This window comes from Notamacropus eugenii, chromosome 5 (assembly GCF_028372415.1).
Source record: "Notamacropus eugenii isolate mMacEug1 chromosome 5, mMacEug1.pri_v2, whole genome shotgun sequence".
Taxonomy (NCBI): Eukaryota; Metazoa; Chordata; class Mammalia; order Diprotodontia; family Macropodidae; genus Notamacropus; species Notamacropus eugenii.
This window is the reverse complement of record NC_092876.1, coordinates 352,653,717-352,676,469: the sequence shown is the minus strand read 5'-3', so window position 1 is coordinate 352,676,469 and position 22,753 is coordinate 352,653,717. Positions and strand designations below refer to the sequence as shown.

General features: G+C 36.2%; 1 protein-coding gene across 42 annotated transcripts in view; it reads right to left on the bottom strand.

Moving 5' to 3' along the window:
- Nucleotides 1-22,753, bottom strand: part of ZBTB20 (zinc finger and BTB domain containing 20) — a 1,002,935-nt gene that overhangs the window by 591,657 nt on the left and 388,525 nt on the right. For all 42 annotated transcript variants that reach the window (XM_072616769.1, XM_072616772.1, XM_072616737.1 and 39 more), the window contains one exon: nt 7,162-7,238. The gene's annotated coding sequence lies outside the window, so the exon portion shown is untranslated. The remainder of the gene's footprint in view (nt 1-7,161; nt 7,239-22,753) is intronic.

Below are 22,753 nucleotides of genomic sequence, written 5' to 3'. Positions count from 1 at the left end.
TGACCTAAGTAAAGTCAAATGTTATTACTTGCACTAATATGGTGGGAACCATGGGTATGATTAGTAAGATGATGGGAATATGGATAAAGTAACATTAAACATTAATAAAAATTATATGGTATGGGCCAAACACAATTCTGAGTGAAAAATTTTATAAGTGTAACCAATTCTACCATCCACTTTTTTCCACTTTATATGATCAATGACTGGATGGTAGGAAGAGGATTTCTGCTTGTTTACAACCAAAATGTTATATTATAGTAGTTTATTAGGGTCTTTCTTCAAAGGTCAAAAACACTTTGTCATCTCTTTTTCTCCAGAAATCTGACAAAGGCTAGTTTAACTACAATACTTCATCAAACAAGGAACTAAGGCATGAAGGAGATAAATAATATACTGTCCCATAGCAAAGTAGCATTAGAAAGAGGATAAATCTTGGTCCTTATGACTTCTATTTAGAGAATCACAGGATTTTACAACTAGTAAGACTCTCAGAGATAACCTACAGTTAGGTCTTGATTTGTGCAAATAATGAACTGGGTTCTCACAAAGAGGTTGCAATATTTAAGTTTGCACTAGAGATTTCCAATAGTGTGGAATCAATTACCTTATTTTGCATAATTACAATTTCAAATAATGCAAATTTGAATACATACAACCATTTCATGGGATTCATTATTTGCACCTATCAGAATCTAGAGGTCATTTAACCTCTTAATTTTAGAAATAAAGAAACTGAGGCCAATATAGTTCAAATGCAGTATCCAAAGACTAAGTTCAAATTCCACTATCTGGAGGAGCCAGTAGCAGTCTCCTCTCTTATTAGCTTCTTTCCCTTCTCTCATTTACCTTCTTTTTGTTGCTGTTCAGTCATTTCAATCCTGTCCAAATCTGTTACCTCATTTTGTAGTTTTCTTGTCAAACATACTGGAGTGCTTTGCCATGTCCATCTCCAGCTCATTTTTTAGATGAGGAAACTGAAGGGTTAAGAGATTTGCCCAGGGTCACACAACTAGCAAGTGTCTGAGGCTAGATTTCAACTCAGTTAAGATGAGTCTTCCTGATTCCAAACCCAGTGCTCTAACCACTGCTCCACCTAGCTGCCAATCTTCTATCTACTCTGTACTATAAATATGTACATATATCTGCTATTTACATGTTCTTCCACATGAGAAAGTTAACTCTTTGAGGACAGGGACTACTTTCCTTTTCTGTGTTCCACAAGTCCTTAGCACAATGCCTGCCACATAGTAAAAATTTAATAATGCTGATTGGCCGACATATATTTCATCGAAGGACGTAGGGGAACAGGGAATAAAGCACTGAACTTGGTAGACAGGAGGCCCTGAATTTGAATCCTGTCTCTAACACTGACACTAGACACGTGACCCAGGGCAAATCAGCTAAACTGTTTTCTGCCCTAATTTCCTCATCTGGAAAATGAGGATTATTGTGAGGATCAAATGAAATAATGTTTGTAAAGTGCTTTGCAAACTCTAAAGGGCAACATAAATGTTAAGTTATTATTATTGTTATTATCTATAAATTTACTTCAGCTTTAGGAAAATTAGAGAACTAATTCCTACAGTCTATTCCACATGAACAGGACACAGGAATGGACAATTGATAAATAAATAATTTCTTATTGTTAACATTTTAAATAAATCCTAGTGAGATTCATTTTCTGCGCTTAATAATAAATGTCCTTATTCCACCTGAGTTACCTGAAGCAGCAATTATAGGGACTTTGACAATTGGACCAAAAAGGTGTTTGGTTTCCATGTGTTGTCATATGCACTTGAGCTGAATTAACTTCAGCTCACTGATTCACTGGAGATACAACTCCACATAAACTTCTGTTGTGGTAAAGTTAAAATATTATGTTTACCTTTTTAAAAACTGATTTAATTGTAATCCTTTTAATAAATCCAAATATCTGTTCTCTATCTGTGAAGTTCAAAGGCAATAATAGGCCATACCACAAAACAACCCTGGTGTCCTTTCAACACAGAAATCCTTTTAAAGAATTTTTAGTGACTAATAAGGATTGATGATAATGATGATTTATTTATAATCCGTTTTGTGCTTCCAGGCCCCTGGTCATGTTACATAATAAAACGTACCAATATGGGAAAGGAGACTAAAGCAGCACAGTCAACCAGTCTGTCAGTCATTAAGCATTTTCTTACAGCCTCTTCAGAGCCAGGCACTGTGCTAAGCCCTGGAGAGACAAAGAAAGGCAAAAGATACTCCCCGCTCTCAAAAATTCACAATCTAAAGGGGGTAAGGGAGAAAACATGAAAATGACAACCTAAAAACAAGCTATACACAGGAAAATGGAAAAAACTAATAGAGGCGAAGCATTAACATTAAGGGAAATTGGAAAAGACTTCTTACAGAGGATGGTATAGTCAATAGAATTTTCTAGGGAGAAAAGAAAGAATTAAGTCCTATTTTAAACAATAAGTTCTAAAAACCAAATATGAAAACATCCATTAGCCAATCAAAGGAATCATAACAATTATTAACTTAAGAGGAAATAAAATTCATCTGACCTTTTCTTGGACAATTGTCAGAGATCTACTTTAGCTTAGGGAGGGGGAAAGTATGTTCTGAAATGTCAAGCTCTTCCTGACTTCAAAAGACACCAACTCAAAAAATTTCTGAAATAATTGTTCTCTTTAGTAAATATTAATACAAAGCTATGGATGTTCGGAACATATGTACTATTTTTACTTTTCAGTATTTCTGATCTTGACTAACCTCTAGTCTAAAAGAGAACACACACATGTACACTTACATATAGAAACATGTATTTGCACATACATGTGCCAAAAGGTATTTATGTATTATGATCTATACATACATGTAGATGTTTATGCTTTTGTAGAAATCAATTAATGCTTATTTTATTGTAATTATTGGGACGTTGATGAGATCCTCCAAACTCCTATCAAATCCCCAAATAAATCTTACACAAATTTAAGTTTAATTTTTCCCAATGCTCACAGAATATTGAAACTTATATTTCTGTAACAGAAACTAAGCACCTTAAGTATGGGTAGAATGCTTTAGAAATGTTAGAATCTAGAACTCCTTCGGGCTGCACACTTCAATGGTAACCCTTTCTGATACCTTCAAACACACAAACTCTATATGTAATCACAAATACAAAAATGTAAGTTTTAACACTGAAATGAAACAATTTGCTCTCATGGACCTCGTACATTGAACTTACTTTCCTCTGCATAAGTCTAACATGTTTTCAACAATCATGGCAAAGTGAGGTGGATGTGACTTGTAAGAGCCAGCAACATTACCACAAAACTTTTAAAACACAAGAAAGTAAAGGTCTCTGCCACTAACCCAAGAAGGTACTGCCATTCTCTCAAGATGGCAGGAACAGCTTGGCACAGATGTTTCAGGTTCTAGACTCAGAGGACATGAGTTCATATTCTGCCTCTGTGTGCCCTTGGGCACAAGTCATTCAACCTCCCTGGGTCTCAGTTTCCTTATCTGTTCAATAAGGATGTCAGACTAGATGGCCTCTGAGAACTCTTCCATTTCTAGATCTAATATCCTTATATACTATAATATTACAAAAGTATGTATGTGTGCTACATGTCCCTGTGCAAGAATGAGCAGCTAGATGGCACAGTGGAGAGAGCACTGGCCCTGGAGTCAGGAATACCTGAGTTCAAATCTGGCCTCAGACATTTACTAGCTGTGCGACCCTGGGCAAGTCACTTAGCTCAATTTGCCTCAGTTTCCTCATCTGTAAAATGAGCTGGAGAAGGAAATGGCAGACCACTTCAATATCTCTGCCAATAAAACCCCAAACCCATGGAGACATGAAGAGTTAGACACAACTGAAATGACTCAATCAACAAACAACTGTGGCATTACAGTAGATGTGGGTAGGGAAGGGCTACATAGATTCAGATAAAGGATCCCTTGGAAAAGAATGCAAGATTCTTTTTCATTTACTATATAGCACCAGAAACTTCTCTGATTATCTACATCTCTGCTCACTTCTCTATCTTCCCTAGATTGAGAAGATGCTGTGACTCTAAAGGTACACTTGTTATTACCATACATGCATACACATACATTCATACACACATACACGTACCCCTATTGCAACAATGACAACCCCCAACTTCCTGAATGTAATGACTGAAGTTTGTTCAAGAGGGTAAAAATAATGGAAAATGAATTTTGTGAAGAAAGCAACATCTTTAAGATTAAAATAGCACCATCATTCCCTAATGAGAATACTTATATGACTAAATGACAAAAGTCACTAAAAGCAAACCCAAAGAAATTGGTAGGTGAGTAATTTGATTTGAAATATTAAAGCTTCTTCAAACTCTTTTTTTCAAAGCTCAGGAAAAGTTTTCTATGATGGAAATGATCCCTGGCAACACTGACATCCTTTCACCATGCATGATGCCCACATTTTGGAAGCCTGAATTCTCTGTCACATTGGCTCTCTTCTGGTAACTTGGTTTCATTATGCCTGTAAGCCCAATTAAACTAGTGAAATTGCTAATGGTCTTCTGTCCATTTCATACATCATTGACAAGGGTAATCAGTCAACAAAATAAATTTGCCTCCATGTAATATGTAAGCCCAGTGAATGTACAATGTCATAATGGATAGATGGGGTTTGGGGGTGAATACCTATATAATCACAATTTTAAAAACAATCCTTTGCATTTGATCAGCTGAACATTCACCTACAGTTTTGTTTTAGCATCTAGAGTTCAGCAGGCCTCAAAGAAATAACCAATTTGGGGGACAATGTGATTGCTAACTTAGATCAGGCATCCAGAAACACCTAACTCTCAGATTCCAAGGTCACTTTTACAATTATGCCATTAGCAGTTTAGGATAAATCACTTCATGAAGTTTCCTCATGTTTAAAATAGAAATGTGTCTGCAAAGTTCTTTGAGGTTCACAGATCTTTTCATGCCAGATTAAAACTTAAGATCTCAGTTTTGCCCAAGAGGCAAAGTTTTATGACAATTTAAATTTGAATAAACAGGAGTTCTCAATGTAAAAAGGTGGTAGTGGTGAAGGTGGAGAGATGAGGGGTGGCTCATAGGCCTCTACTGGAAATAAACTAAGCACAGTACCTGGCACATAGTAAGTCTGAATGAAAGTTCACTGACTGAGTACAAAATTTGGAGCTGCGATGTATGCTAAGAAGAAAGGACATGAAACCTAGCAGATGTCAGACTGTTCTGATTTCCAAGGAATTTTGTGACCTTTTTATTTGTATGGAAGCTGGTATGTGAAAAATACATACTGAAGTTAGACTCTGCACAAATTCTCTCTGGCCCCAAGGTCTCCACTCTATGCACATGATTATCTCATTTACCTGAAGCTTCCCTTCCAGCCTGACATTACAAACTTTGGTAGCTAAAAATACACTATTTATACTGGTATCGAACAGGTTTTCTTTTGAATAATAGTCTCTGATGTATAGTGAGATACAGGACAGCTCCTATTTAAAGTTAGCTTCAGTAAATACAAGTTACATGAGAGCTGTTTCAAGGTCTGTTGCAAACAATATTTATGGGAGTACCTAGTCAGCATGGGTAGAGAACGACTGAGAATGGAAAGGCTGGTTGGTTAACATGTGGCTAAATTTCAGGAAGTAAGTAGGTTTGGAGAGAACTTTTAATTGGGTTAATGTCTTTGGCTATATTCTTCCAGATACCGGTCCGTGTTGTACAAAACCTACTTTCTACTTGGTATTCAAAAGTTCTGAGTCTTAGGGTAAAGGTAATGTTGTATACTATCTTTACTTCAACCCAAAGCCATGACAGTGGTTATGGGTATGCTACCTGTGTTGTGTTTCTCACAGAAACTAGCATTAGCCAGAATCCAGACCACAGACATAGTCAACCAATTCAGAGATCCTTCAGTGCATATGATCAATACACAATATGGAAGTTCACATAATCCAGTGAGCTGTCTTATCTACCAATAAGACACAAGCATGATGAAGCCAGTCAAAAGAGCAGGAATGGGTGGAATCAACTCTGTTATTCTTTGCTAGAAAGGGACAGGACTCTCTCAAAAACACTGTGTACTCTTCAGCTAGCATACCAACCCAAAAAAATCAGCAGAGGGTTTTGTAGTGGGTTCCCTAAGCTTATAGCTTCTACTCCCACCACTATTGCCATGTAACTAAAAACATTTTAACACTTTATACTGAAAAACAAAAAGGTCACTTGAGAAAGTCATAAGCTCTGGATTTCATTACCAAACTGTACATTATGATCTTAAATCAAAAAACAGATTGACTTTGCACTGTAGTATTTCACAACCTTTTGGTGCAAAATTTAAATGCTTCCCCTCCACCACCAGCTATAAGCTCTATTTTTTTTTTACCCTAGGCGTCTGAATCTTTTATATGCTAGGGTTCTATTCACTGCCTGTTATTCAGACATTGAAATCCCAAATGTTAATTGTTCTTCCAAGTACATTGACAAAACAGCAGCTAAATAAGGGTAGGCCAGACTGTGGTAGACTCTGACATGCATTTATGGAACAATGGGGCTCTGAGAGACAGCCTTGTAGCTCACAGGAAGACATAAGATGTGCTATTTTGACTGCTTCATAGCAGAACGGGGAACACACGCACACAAGGGAATTATGCATCTTGCTTAGTTCTGCCCAAAGTCTTCAAGCTGAATTCTATTGTGATGTCATCAAGAACTTTCTGTTTCTTTCAATTTCCTTTGCAATTAACGACAATTTCTAATGACATCACAAAAGAAAAATGATTCTACTTTGATATCATCAGACATCTGCCACCATATATTATCTTCATATCAAAACGTAGGAATCCTCAATGATGAGATGACAGGAAATTCATGTCTGATCTAAAGCCATGTACCATCCCCAACGCAATTCAAATCAGCCAACAGAAAAGATCAACAATTTGGGTTTGATTTAAAAAAAACACAAACGGAAGATTTAGCGCAAAAAACTTTTTTTTTGTAAGAAAGGAAATAATTCAAACATAAATCTAGCAAGGATATTCAGATGGTTAACGAAGTCTGCTTACTACCACTATCACTTCTGCTTTTATCCTTTAGCAGCTGGTCACAGAAACAAGGAGAAAGGTACAGGAAGTTTTTACTTACAGGAATGCAGTAGAGCTCAATCTTTTTTGTTTTTTAAGGTGCAGTGATTTCAGCCTCTAAATGTAACTTCAGGCAGTCTGAAAAGAAACAGGTTAAAATCTCTTTCAGTTATAATTGGTATTTCAGATTTAATTAAAAATTAAACTTTCATAATGTTTCACCATCCAAAGCAATGCATTATCAGTCAAGCGTAGCTTTTTTTTAAGGGAGAAAAAAAAAGGAAACCCTCTTCCCAGAGTAGTTTTGTAATGAAAAGAAAAGAATCTAAAGAAAAAAGAGGCAATTCTGAATATCAAAATGTACCTCAGTGCTAAAGACTTTATAACGATATGGCTGGAAAGTCTATCCTTCTGAATTTAAAAAATATTCTATCTTATGCTGTATTTTGAAGGAGGCAAAGAGTTCACATCCTGAAGACTATTAAAGAATGTTATTTTCAGACAAAAAGAAAGAACTGTAAAAATCAGAAAGCACGTAGTGAAGTAAAATTACTATTTAAACTTTAACCAGGAAAAATTTTAGACTCAAACCATTGCAAAAGCAATGGATAGAGTAGATCTAAACTAACACATTTAATGAGCCAAACTAGGCTTGGCAAAGTATTGGTTAGGGTATCACATATCATGTTATTCATGTTGTGAAACTTTAACATATACAGCTACTGTTGTTTAGGGCTAAGACATAGAAAGAGCAGAGAGAGATTCAAGAAGTGAATCTGACTACCTGGTCTAAATAATTCTAATCTACTCCATGTTTGTTTTTTTTTAATTAAAAAAAAATTTTCAATTTCAAATCAATAGGCTGAATGCTAAATGTCCAAGACTAATATAAATGTATATTCCAATACTGTTATTTATGCTTCTCATAACCCTAATCCTTCTCATCTTTCCTACTGAGGAAAAAAATAACAAGAAAACAATCATTTCTAATTCAAATCATTACTACCTAGGCTTCCAAATGAGTAGCACGGCACTGTTTAGGGTGGAAGTACAATTATTCTATGTAAATTTTCAATGATCTTATTAACTCTCTTTTATTTTTAAAAGAAGCAAATATTTTGCAGTAGTCTGTTATATTTATCTTTCTTACATATTACATATTATCTCTACATATTAGAATTTGATCATAAATCATTCATGTTCCAGGTAATTAAATTAGAGAACACACTTGTTACTCATGGATTTTTTCTTTTTCCCCTTCAAATATATATTAAAGTATATGTTTACTGTGACCTCGTTGATTATATTATATTGTCTGTGTGTATATAATTTATATGCACACAACAAACTCACAATTCTCCCAACAAATATCATACACCCTATTAATAGGGGTTTAGATTTCTGGGGTGTGTGTGTGTGTGTGTGTGTGTGTGTGTGTGTGTGTGTGTGTGTGTGTGTGTGTGTGTGTGCGCGCACGTGCGTGTGCGTGCACATGCATGTGCGTGTGTGTGTGTCTGTGTGAGGGTATTTAAATTATTGACAGTGACTTTAACTTAACTTTCCCCCCTGCTTCTCATATGCCTGAATTAAACTAAAAATGTACCAGTGTATAGAAGACAGAAATTATGGAGGCGTCACCAGGGACAACTGAATGAGAGGAGGAGAGTGCATATATTTCCTTATAAGGCAACAAAACATTCATAAAAGAAACTGACAAAAATAACTCAAGCTCAGAGAATATATGGTATAACAATAATCCCCTGATAAATGATTCAGAAGCATAAAAATTATCTACCTCTAGATAAATTTGCATTGCCACCTGGCACTGTTCTGCTCACCAATTAAATATGGTGAATGACTATGACCCACCAAATAGGACAGAGAAAGAAGAAAGGATAAGGACTTGGGTTATAGTTATATGAACGACCGGTTTGACTAGGGATGAGTAAGTTTACTCCATCAAACAATTTGTCTGAATTTTTTTTTTTAATGAACTGACCAAGGGTTTTACTGAATTTTTCTGCTGATTCAGGTGAAATTATAAAACCACTTCTATGTGTAGTAGATTTGGTAGAAGTATTTTCCCACTTTCTCCTTCTTTTCCTTGATGAGTCTCTCTCTCTCTCTCTCTCTCTCCTTCCACTTCATTATTTCTTCTATTCTTTTTACTTAGCGAAAAAACTCCAAAATCACATTCTTATCACCCTGGGAGAGGACACTTGGTCACAACTACAGTCTCATTCTAAATGTCTGCTGTCCAATGTAAGGAAAATGGAGAGTTATTGGGAAAGCAGATCATCACCGTTATCACCAATGGTAGACACTACACCTAATAAAATAAGGATCATAGTTTGTTTACATTTGACCCCATCAAATAGGACCATAATAAGAATGTAATAATAGGACTATTACTATAGCACTTGGGCAAACGACTGAGCAAAACAGATGGATCTTATTCTGAGCCAGAACTCAAAAAACACAGTAGCCAACTCGCTGTTGGCGACTACATATTTTGGCCCAGGGATGGGGCCTGGAAGTGGGGCCAGTTGTTCTTTCATATGCATACAGTTCCTCTAATGGCTTCTTCATGAGAAAACCACTAACTTCCTCAAAGTAGCTGAGTAGAGTTCCTTGAGTTGCTATGTAACTATAAGACTTAGACATCTGAGAAGTGGAGTGTTCTGAAAAGTGCAGGATAAAATTATGGACAAGACATTTTTGGCATCAGAACTTAATTTGAAGCACTGGTGAATTCAGTACATTCTTAAAGAATTTCCCTGTATCATTTACATTTGCAAATTTAGTATGACTGATAAAACCCTTCTTAGTGTTTCTCAAACATGACATTCCATCTTTCATTGCCATTCTGTTCTCTCGCCGTCCCCAACACCTAGAAAGTGTTCCTTTCCTCTATCTCCTAGAATACCTAGGTTTGTTCAAACTCAGTTGAAGCACCACCTTCTATATAAGGCCTTTCCTGATTTCTCTCAACTTAGAGTGTATCCCTCCTCAAAAACATTGCTTTGTATCTCTTTGGTAAATGTATACATCCTCCTTGGAATGATGTAAACTCTCTGAGGGCAAGGATTATTTTGGTTGTGTTTTTGTATGTTCAACACCTATTATGCTACCTGGCACACAGTAGGTGCTTAATAAATGTCTGTCAATTAACTGATGATGGTTGGTTTTTAGCCTTTCAAATTTCAAACAGGCAGGAAAATCACTTTTATCAATCTCAACCATTGGCAAGATTCACTGAGTTAAGCAGTGCCCAAACTACGCAAGTTTTTATGGATTAGACTCAACACCCAGAGATACATTGGGAGACAGCTTGGTAATCAATGCAGACTACAAAGCCCCAGAGAATGCTTCTTTTGGCAGAGGCTCCTTAACAAGTAAGTTGCTGTATTCTGCACTTATACAAGCTTTTAGAGGCTTTTCAGGGGGACTTCAAATGTGGCATACTGTAGAAAGCCAACATTCAGGCCAAAAGGACACATATAGACAAGCCTACAAAAATCAACAACTAAGTATGAAATAAAGTTTCTACACTAGGTTTGAAAAAAAGTGCTTCTAAAGTATATAAACGACAAAAAAAAGAAAAGAAAAAATTTAAAGCAATATATAACAGTTGTAAGGCACAGATAAAATTAGGTAATTATCAATCTGAAGATGGAATGAACAAATGAACAAATAAACCTCACCAAATTTCATAGATTTAAACTGATCTCACCAAAGCCCTCTTAATGATGTCACTGTCCCAAGCAGTCAGCGAATAAACATTTATTAATACTATGTGCCAAAGTATTGTGCTAAGAGCTGAGAATGCAAATGCAGAAAAGTAAATCCTGCTTATGTGGAGCTTACAGTCTAATAAGAGAAGATGCAAAAGGAAGCTGAAAGGGAAAGTATCCAACACAGGGCCATGATAACAAAATTCCAGAGCAGCATATCATAACCGGATTAAGTTTTTGACAATTCACTCATAGCCATACAGGTAACTGATCCAAGTCCAATTCAGTCTCACTTTAAGATGGAAAGCAGAGAAAAACAATGTCTCTTATCAGCACAACAGGCCCATTCATAATATTTTCACTTCCCTTTGTTAGGGGAGCTTCTTTTGCATAATTCAAGGGAGACCAAATTGGCTTCACTATCAACCCTCTTTCAAGAAAATGCATTTCGCTTAAAAAATTAGAATTTCTAGATTTCCCTTTAATTCAACATGATTAGGGATTGTTTCCACTTTTGTGCTTGTATCCACAGTACCTAGCACAAAGCCTTGCACATGGTAGGAGCTTAATAAATACTTGTTAACTGATTCAAAGGTTCTCAATGTAGAAATAAACTCCTTCCACTTCATATTACCCCAGTAAGCAATAATTACTTATTATTTCAATATGTTATAGATCCATAATTTAATCAGTTTTAATCCGGCTTCTACCAATGCAGATCATCAGCTCTATGCTTTCATAGAGAGGTTTTGTGAGTTGCTGGAAAAACTTATCATCTGCTAGCCAACCTTCTGGAAATGAACATCTTTGAACTTGGCTAGTCTGGCCCTCAGAAGACAGACATACAGTTCATCACCAGGTCTGCATACAAAGGCTTTCCAACTTAGCAAGACCTGCCAGAAGGTACACACTCTACTGGCAAAGGCTTCAAGGACCCAGGGTTACTTCCATGCCATGATGAGAAGGATATTAGTGGCAGAACCTCTCACTATTAATCAAAATTCACGAGGAAGAAGAAAAATAATTTACAAAATGAGGTATAGGAAATAGTGAAACATACACTCAAATGATAAATTTCAGATATGGGTGCCTCCAAATATTGGCTTATATTTACATTCTTTGGACCACAAAGGTTCATTCTGGTATTTCTGTCCTGGGAAGGAAGATGACCAAATCAGGCAGCCAGTGCTCGAAAAGACATGGGTACATTCAAACCGAATATAAAACATACTGAGGAAAAATTTATATAGCGATACTTTATAGAATAAGGCAGAGAGAGAGACTTCTAAGAGTGATTAGCAGTCTCCTGAGAAGGGAAAATATCAGGAGTAGAGATGAGGTTAGAAGGGAATAATATGCAAATTATTATTAGATTTGCATAAATTATAAAAAAGAAAGAGTAAGAGGCCAGGAGATATATGGTTCCTTCCTCCCCTAAATTCTTTGTAATTAGTAGAAGATTTATATTAAGTTTATCTGTAGAACAGGGTTTCTAAACCTGGGATCTATAGCTCACAGGACAGATTTCAAGGGGTTCATGATCTTTATTTCAATTTAACTGATTTCTTTTGTAATTCTTTGTATTTTATTCTATACATTAAAAAATGTTATTTTGGGAAGGGATCTACAGACTTCAACAGCTTGCCAAAAGAGTAGGTCACAAATACACACACACACACACACACACACACACACACATACACACATACATACAAGGATAATAACCCCTGCTAAAGAATAATATTTGGTTTCTATTTAGTGTGCAAATAATTTTAAAATATTAGTACAAATTTTCTAATAATTTAGAAATGTCATTAATCCAGTAGAAAATGGTACAGGGGAAAAAAAGGCATGATGCTTACACTTCATTTAGTCATGTCACTTATTATGTTCCTCATAAAATCAATCCAGGAAATTAGAACAATAGGGATGCTGCAAGTCAAGGTAGAAGGTCACTGGCAAAATCAGGGGGAAAAAAAAAACCTCACATTCAATTGATTTTTGATGTATTTTTATAATAAAGTTGATCTTCAGAAAATCTTCAGAAATAGTCAAATCCCTGTTTACTTGCTTACTTTTTGTTGTCATTTTTCAGTTGTTTCTGACTCTCTCCATGATCCCACCTAGCACCTACTTGCCTTCAAAGAATTAAAACCACTCCAACAAGAGTTGAAGGTATAAAAATTTATCTAAATCCCTCCTCATTTCCCTAACCCTGGGATTACCAAAAAAGCAAATTACAATCTGAGATAACTGGAACTGGAATGATTAGGAATAGAATTTCTTTCTGACAGCTTTGAAGAGCAGGGGTCTTCCAGGCTAGTTCTAGTTCAAAGAAATACTTTGAAGATCTTGCCAGTGGTCCTAAGTGGGTACCTATTATTATCTGAGATCAGATGAAGCAGAGGTTGGGCATATCATATTTAATTTACTCCCATGGTAATGAATACTATATTAATCCATAGCCATATATTTAGAAATGAAAGAGATCTTATTGGTCATATAACCCACCAATCCTGGACCCTAGAAAGGCTAAGTGACTTGGCCAGAGTCACTCAGATACAAAGTAGAAAAACTTGGATTCAAACTTCAAAAACATTGTTCTTCTTTTCCCACTGTACCAACATGTCACCTTATATTAAAATTCTAAAAGTTCAAGACCATAATGTTTACAGGTACACCCTTCTCTCCCCTATTCCACACCTAAAAATCACCTCCTCTCCTTTCTCCCATTCCTGGCCACTCACATCTAGAAAAACAACTCAATCTGCCTCTCTTTCCCTTTGCTATAGTTTCTGTAGAGGGGCCTCCTGCCAACAAGTTCTTTGCTTGATAAACGCTATTCTGTCTCTGTCTCTCCCTTCAATTGGTTCTTATGATGTCTGAAACACATAATGATATCCACTATTATGGAAAGCAAATAAAACAAAATGAAATCAAACAAAATCTTCATGTGGCCCTAGAATCCCTTGAAGCTATTATCCTATCAGACTCCTGGAAAGGACTGTGTAGACTTGCTGCCTTGACTTCTTCACCACCCACCTGCTTTTCATGCTCTTGCAATGAGGCCAATATCACCATTCTACTGAGATTTCTCTTGCAGTCTAAGGCTATAATGGGATATCCTGAAATAACAGGCTCTTGCGGCGAACATGAAGGTTTATATGTTTTATGTGGGGGAAGGGGAGGAAGAAGGTAGGAAGGGAAAGAACAGCCTTTAGATGTGAAACTCAATTCAAGATAGCCCTACATATTAAAATACTGTTGTGTAAAACAGATAAATCAAAGACTGTTTGATTTGTAAAAAATTGGGTAAGAAAATAAGCAGAATCACTTGTCCTTTATCATAGTATTATGTGTATAGTAGATATTAAAAATATACAGAGCATTAACTATTTAGAAAATCTCTCGGATGTCTTTGCAATTAAGAAGCATATTTTCTAGATCAGTGCTAATGTTTTAAATGTACAGCATCCCAAAGAATTAAAAGTCCCTAAAATATATCATCTCTTAAAGAGTGTCAAACCAGCTTATCTCTCTGACTGGGGAGCCTATTAGTTACCCCTGTCTGTGTTTGGAAAGTAAGAAACTAACAAAAAATTCATACATTGGAAAAGCAAATGAACTGCCCTTGGTCGCATATCAATTCAGAATGGAATGGAATTGAAAAAAGCATTTGATTTGAAGTCAAAAGACTTAGTTCAGATCTTGGCTCTACAACCTACTGCATGACTATCTTCTGCAAGTCACTTTACTTTCTTTGTCTCTAATATGAGGAGTGTGGATAAGATAACCTCTAATATCCAGTTTTAATTTCTGTACATTTTTAATTATCATCAGCCCCAAATTTCTCAATGCTATTCCAACTATCTGGTCAAGTCTCCTCTACCTGGGCGGTGAATCATTTTGGTGTGTGTTTACCTCAAGGTCATTCTTGATAATGAACAGAGGGATAACAGTTGTATAGTGAGAACTCAGAACAGCTTAAAGCTTCACTGATCTGTGAGGAGCATTTTCTCTGTTCACCAAATCCCGTAAAGGGAATCTTGGGTTTTCCTCTTTGGATTAGAGTACTCTGAACTTTCCTGAGCTATAATAACAACTACAGTTTCCAAATCACTAATAGTGGCTACAGCTCTCTACAGCTTTCTACAAAAAAAGTGCTTACCACCAGTCATTGATACTGTCAAATGATTTAACATCATAAAGTGTCAATGTAAATAATTCTAAAGAAAATGCATTACCACATGGTGATGAACCCTAAGGACCACTGAGCCATTCCATATATCCTACAGCTAATTCCCTCTCTTTCACTCTGTCTCTCTGTCTCTCTCTCTCTCCATATATATCTATGTAAGTATGTGTGTGTTTCCCCTATCAGAATGTGAGTTCCTTGAGAGCAAGCACTGTCTTGTTTTTCTTTATGTACTGCCAATGGAATATTTTGCACATAGAAAAGGCTTAATAAATGCTTTTTATTAATTTACTTATTCATTCCATTCATATAAAAAGTTAGTCTAGTAAAAGTCATGATGAATATACTGACATTAAACTAGTTCTCTAGCAGTTACATGGAGAATAAACATTCAGATAAATCTTTTAATCACAATCCAACCACAGGATCTACTTAGGGGTTTGAGATTTTGTTAAAAAAAATCTTTTTAACATTTGGTTGTCAATAGTAACAAATGAATTTCTTTGTCCCAATGATTTTTGTTTCAACTGGAGAAGAGAGGATACATGCGTGAGGAATCTAGTTTTTCCTGGTACCTGTGACACTGTATTTTAAACCAGTTATCACATTTTCAATACATCTATCTTAAAGCACTTTCTTTCCCTGAAGAGGTGAGATGAGGTGGCTGTACAGAATAACATTGTTCTCATTCTAACTTCATCCTCGTACAAACTGTCTTCTGTTTGCCATTTTCAAAGAAAGAAAGTTGACTATGTAACGTTAATAAGCCCTTATACAATGAGTAATCTGTAGAAAGGTATTCTTTCCTACATTCTCATTGCCCATAAGACTCAAGAAATATCTAGAATGCAAGTTAGGGTAAAGTAATCAACTCTCAGTTATCTGCACATAAGTTATTGTTGACAAATATTTAATCCTATGCTGTCTTTCCCCTGGCATTCTATATGCTTGTAAGGGTTTTCCTGTGCTAGCAACTTATATATGCTCAAGGAGCATAACTAACTTTAATACCATAGGACCTCTCCAAAGCAACACTGTTCAATGTTACATGGACATGGTTATATGAAATTATGTCTTCTAAAAATTCCCAAGGAAACGTGAGCATTAGTCCTTTCCTTAGACACCAATGTTAGAAGTAGTTTACTGAATTAGCCCATGGAAATGAAAATTAGCAAGGCAATTCAGGTATTAAAAAGTAAAACAACTTATCCCATAGATATTTTTTTAGGTTACCTTCCATTTAAAAACTTATGGACATTGTTGCTCATCTCTACTGTTAACCAAGAAACAAGCATTTATTAAGCACCCACTATGTGCCAGAAATTGTGCTAGGGATCAGGAAGTCAAACTCAGAAGGGAAACAGCACCTGCTTTCCAGGAGACTAGACTCCATTAGGAGAGAAAAGTATATACAAGCGCATGGGAAATAAAAATGAGTTATATGTGGAGGGGACACAAGAAATGTGGGTAACTGAGATCTTCAATAAAATGGTAAGGATGAAAGTCTTAATGCTTAAAAAGTGAAAAGTGGTATAAGGTTTTAAAGCTCAGTTGTCAGGAGTTCAATATCAATTAGATTTGAAGGCTACTTTCTATGAATTCTGCTCTGTGGAATTACATCACATCCTCCAGCTCAGATGATCTTCAATACATAAAATTATACTAAAAAATGCACACACAATCTGCTATAAAGTAGGGGGTCTTAACCTTATATTCATATAACTTCCATACTCATTCTGGCTTAACAATGAAATGCACATTATATCCTTGTGTGTTTCATTAGGGCAGTTGTTTCAACAGAGTATCAAGTTGTACAGATAGAGGAAATGTGCTGAGTATAATTTATTTATATTTTAACAAGACCTTAGACAGTGTACCACACAGGAAGCTAGAGGCTAGAAGTGCATGGCAGATAAAACTGTTTCAGAGTTAGGAAGCTATAAGTGTTATTTAATCAATGATATTGCTTCTGACTGGTGAGAGAGATTTGGTAGATTCCACAGAGATAGGTAGTGTGGTCTGTGACCAACATTATTCAACACAGTCATTAAATATTGAGACAGGGATATAAATTTTCTAAGTGACGGTATATTTTCAAAGTACAAAGCTGGATGATATACTGAATGATAAAATTTTAAGAATGGTGGCCACAGAGTAATTACATCCTTGATATAGGATTGGTAGTGCTCATATTCAATACTCCATCACTTCCTGCTTAGGACCCCTTAGGATGTTCCATAGGACATAACGCTGGAAGGGGAAAGTCTGGTACAGAGGAAAGATAATTAGGTGTTTCCTGGAGTCAGATTCTTTAGATTCAAATCCCAGTTCTGTATTGCTACCTGTATGACCCTGGGGAAGTCATTCAACCTCTCTCAGACTCAGTTTCCACACCTATAAAAATTTAGACTGGATGCAGCCTTTTCATTTTATGGATAAGAAAACAGATTCAGAGAAGATGAATAACTTGTCCAAGGTTGGGTAGTAATAGAAGAACAGGGATTTGAACGTAGGAACTGTCTTTAGTAGGAGAAATTTTTCATTTCTTACCCAAGATGTTTTTTTCTGATTAAGATATCGCAACCACACCTAAGGATTATATCATACTTTACGGATGGAATAGAAGAACCATCCAGGAATTAGTGTTTTAAAATAGAGATCAGAGCAGGTAGAGCCTGTGGTTTAGAATTCAACAGACTGGAGTATGCACCTCTGTGATATGGAAGAGGCTATCACAGATAATTTTCATCATTTAATATGTGCCATTGATGCCTGGAACACCTGAACACTGTAGAAATGCTATTTATCTATATATCAGCATTATGAGAATTATTTTCTGTAAAAACAAATGAACAGAAATAATAAAGATCTGCCAAGTTCACAATGATTTGTATACTGAAGAAAAAAGAATGAAAATGGTATTGAGTGGGATAGACTTAGTGAAGACTCCTCAGATTGTAATTTTTCTCCCAGGGGTGAGGTAAGGCCTAAAGGCTCAAGGTTACAATATTTTTAGAATAGAATAGTTCCATATAAGGATATAAAACTGTGTAGTGTATTAGGGTCTCAATGATTGGACAAAACTTACATAATTCCTCGATGTCTTCATTTCAAAAGGGATTGGTTAGATTTCGTGTCTAGAATGTAAGACCATATTCTCAGCTAATGAGGATAATGGTCAGTGGGGGGAGGAGGGACTTGCGTTAGGGTCTATATAAATCACTGTTCTGTTCTTTGTCTTCGGCTTTCCTACTCCTACAGGTGAGGCCCGCTTCTCGAGAATAGAATAAATCACTTTTATGTCATCACTTTGAGAGGCCTCTGAGTAATTGATTTATGTAGGGACCTGAGCCATCCCACACAGTTTGAACATGTAAACGGTATGGCTACATAAAGCAAAATAGAACAACATAATCTTAGGCAAATCACTTAATTTCTCAGGGCCTTGGGTTTCATTATCAGTTAATGGAAAGGGATGGACTTGATCTCTGCAGTCTAAATTCATCTTTCTCTCTGAAATTCTATAGCAACTACTGACTTGTATAATTCATTTGACAATTGATCAGGTACTGTCTTTGTGGTATCTCTTTTATTGTTGTCTTATACTATCATTTAAATCTTATACCTTTATTTGGCATTTTATTTATTTAGGTCTGGTCAAACTAGTTAAGAATATAAGGTCTTTAAGGGCCGGAACCAAGTCTTATGCTTCTTTGATATGAGCAGCTACTACAATCACCTTAGAGCTAGCACATAATAGGTTGTCAATATCAAGTCAAGTCAATATCTTCATTGTATCCATTTTAAGGATGAGGAATAAGAAAATCAAGGCTGAAAGAGCTTGTCAGTCAGTAAGCAGTAAGTATACTATATGCCAGGTACTGTGATGAGCCTTGGGGGCACATTATTGCTCAGTTCTTGTACAGTCTTGTCCAACTCTTCGTGACCCCATTTGGGGCTTTCTTGGCAGAGATACTAGACTGGCTTGCCATTTTCTTCTCCAGCTTATTTCACAGATGAGGAAATCGAGGTCAACAGGGTTAAGTGACTCTGAGACTGGGTTTGAACTCAGGAAGATGAGTCTTCCTGACTCCAGGACCCGCACTGTATCCACCAAGCCACCTAGTTGACCTCTTGGGGGGTATAAGGAAAGGCAAACAAACAAAAAAACCAGTCTCTACTCTCAAGGAGCTCACATAAATAGATGTTAATTTCATTACATCCTTGATGTAGGATGAAAGGTAATACATAAGCCCAGAGGAAGTGGCTGAAGGATTGTGTCAGATGGCCCTTAATTTTTTTTTGAAATTTCTGTGATTTTTCAAAATCGGACCTAAGAAAGGATAAAATGAAAGCTGGAACAGGAGCAGAAGAATAAAAATGACAATGGGCAAGACAAATTAGCATTGATTATTCCAACAACTACTGAAGCACAGAGGTAAAGAAAGTGAAAATTCATTAAGAAATCAAATATAAATTTAAGAAAGCACCTTTCTAATACAATGTTAAAAATAAGGTTTAAAATGCACTTTCAGAAAATATCCAAAGAAATATGCATTCTTCCAAGGCATTATGAAAATTGTTTGCATCATCATTATATTGCAACTTGACATATGACATAACAAATTCTAAACTAGAGTTGCAAATTAATTTTTCCTGATTCCAAATATATATGCATATTTTGAAGCATTCTCCATTATTCCAGATGTTCCTAGTCAGAATCTGCAAACTCTCCCTTTAGATAACTGAATAAAAATTTCAGTTATGTATGGTCTTTGTTTAAACTGGATTTTTCTGAACCACAACTATTATATTGTTGTATAATGCTGTCTAAAGTATAGTTGTATCATCCAACCCAGGAAAAGGTTTTTTTATTAAGCATCTATTTATGTCTCTATGTATGACACATACCCAGAGAGAATCATATAGCAATGAAAATTATTTTCCATACTCATCTCGCATTACTGTAGACCAGAAATTATGAATTTTCTAACTTTTCTGCATCAGAAACACTCGTTTATATTTGATCTTTTTTATTTTATATTACATGCTATCTCATAAGAATAAAAATCAAGTCACCTCTCAAAGAACTGCATGCCTACACCCTTAATTCTCTACCAGACCTTTCATCTACCTGCTCGCTAAAGTTCACTTGTGCTGATGACATCTGTTTTGGCGTCAACTTCAGACTCAGAATGCTGACACAGCCCATTTGGTCAACACTAGAGAAGGCACCTTTAACTGAGTGTGACCAATAGATTGAGGAATGCATTCCATTGTCACAATATTTCTGCTGACCATGAGCTAAACACTCCATAGAAAATATCTGAAACATCAACCACACCTGGCATTCTTAGTTTGACTCTGGATAGGACTTTAACTTTTCATGAGCTCTTGAAAAAACTAGCTGCCAAAGTCAAGATATGTAATAACCTTCTAAGTAAGCTTGCTGGCTCTGTATCCGGTACCAATGCACACACCCTCCAAACGTCTGCACTCACCATCTGCTATTCAACCGCAGAATAATGCGCTCTAGTCTGGTGTTGCTTGGCATACGCCAAGATATTCAATGTCCAACTCCACTCAAACATGTGCACCATATCAGGAACCTTATGACACAGTCGTTGCCATCAGTGTGGTGTTTCCTGGCCCCACTGCACATCCATCGAGTGTACGTGACACTCAAGCTGATAGATACGATTCATGCCAAACTCAAACTCTCACTGAGTATGGATCTCTCCAGTTTGCCTGCAGCTCACCATCTATTAAGACATGTGCTTTGGCCTCATCTTCTCTGCCAAAGTATGTCCACGGAGCCACTCTGGCAAGAGGAAGGGTCTCTATCAATGTCAACGAATAAGTTCCTTGCTGCCGACCCTACCATCTGTCCCCCTGTTTTTCACGTACTATGCCGTATGTGGACGTTGCTGAAATAGCTTTCCAACTGGCCAAGGTCATGGTACAGCCAACCTTTACAGATGGGGTCAATGTGAATATCCAAATTGTCCTGTGGCCAAACACACAGAAGGATGTGATTGACAAGTGCTCTTTGTGCAAACTTAGTATAAAAGTCTGATAGCAGAAAACAACAAATGAAGACGCTTCTGCCAGGGGATGAGAACTTCACATCTGTTGGAGAGCACCAAATCTTCAATCCCCTACATGCCTGAGAGAATTCTCATTTAAACTTTCTTTTTTGGAAAACTCCCTAGACTGGCAAAGTATAAATAAGTTATATTTCAATTTTAAGCATAAGTATTCCTTTAGAATTTATACAGTAGCTTTAAGATGTACAAAGCACCAACACTGTGTCACAGTCCTGCATGAGAAATGAAATAGCATTATTTCCTATTAGTATTTATTGTTATAAATAATTGTATCTCTTTTTACATATAGCAAATCAGGCTTCTTTCAAAACATTTATAATCCATACTTGTATAGATTTTAATTCTTCATCCTTAAACTTTATGTGTTCTATATTCTTTGAAGGTTACAAAACAAAGATATTGTTGACCATTTAATCTACACAGAAAAATGTGATATACAATCTTAATCTGAGCATAGGATGTGGTATGTTTATAGTCATTAGATATTGAAAAGCCTTATTTGCACTGAGTATCAATAGTTTTATGTCTTTCTCTTCACATATACTTTGTAAATCTTGCAACATTTCTGTATTTCACCTAGCTTCTCTTTAAGACTTCACTTTTCTCATCCACAAAATGGAGATAATAATAGTACCTTTCTTAAAACTAAAATGCTCACCTCAATTTTACATCATACATAAAGTAAGATTCACAAAAAAATGAAAGGCACTGGTACCAAGTTATTCTTCCATATGCTGGTGGTTCAGTGACCAGCAAAGTAACTTGTCAGAGCATTTTAATAAATCAGTGAATCAATAAACATTTACTAAGCACCTACTATGTGCCAGGCATTGTGCTAAGTACTGGGGACACAAAAAGAGGCAAAAGACAGCCCCTCTCCTTAAGGAGCTTACAATCTAATGGGAAAGACACCATGCAAACAAATATATACAAAGCAAGCTTTATACAGGAGAAACAAGAAATAATTAACAGAGGAAAGGCACTAGAATTAAGAGGGATTGGGGAAGGCTTTCTGAGAAGGAGATTAGTGAGGTAGGTTTACCCTCACTAAAGGTGGCTTCCTGATATCAAAGACAAGAAGCAACTTAAACCACCAACCATTACAAGGTGACAATACCAAGAGATTGCTACATTAACTTAAGACCTTTTCAAGGGCAAAAATTTCATATTAAAATTCAGTCTCTGGCTCCATCAGTTGCTTTGAAGGTTGTGAATCAGGGTAAATGCCTATGACATACAAGGAAGGAAGAATGGAAAGGGGTTATAGCAACTCCCCCTGGAGAAATCACAGAAGAATTAAATGAATAGCTATTTTTAAAACTCTCTGGATTACTATATCTGGTATTCTTAGTCAAACTTTCATCTCACACAGTGCTATAGAATTCCCACGTAATGCCTTGACTTACAGCGTTCTGGCCTAATCATTTGACTAATCTCTCTGAGGTTTCCTGAAAATATGCTCTTACCCCATTTTCTATGGGAATTCTCCCACAGATTAACACACAAATTGAGAATTTGGCCCATGCTCTATAGGCACCATTGAAATGTGACCACCTGAGGCATGCAGGGAGCATATCCAGCTGGCACATCATGTGTTACCCTGGAGTAGAACACAAT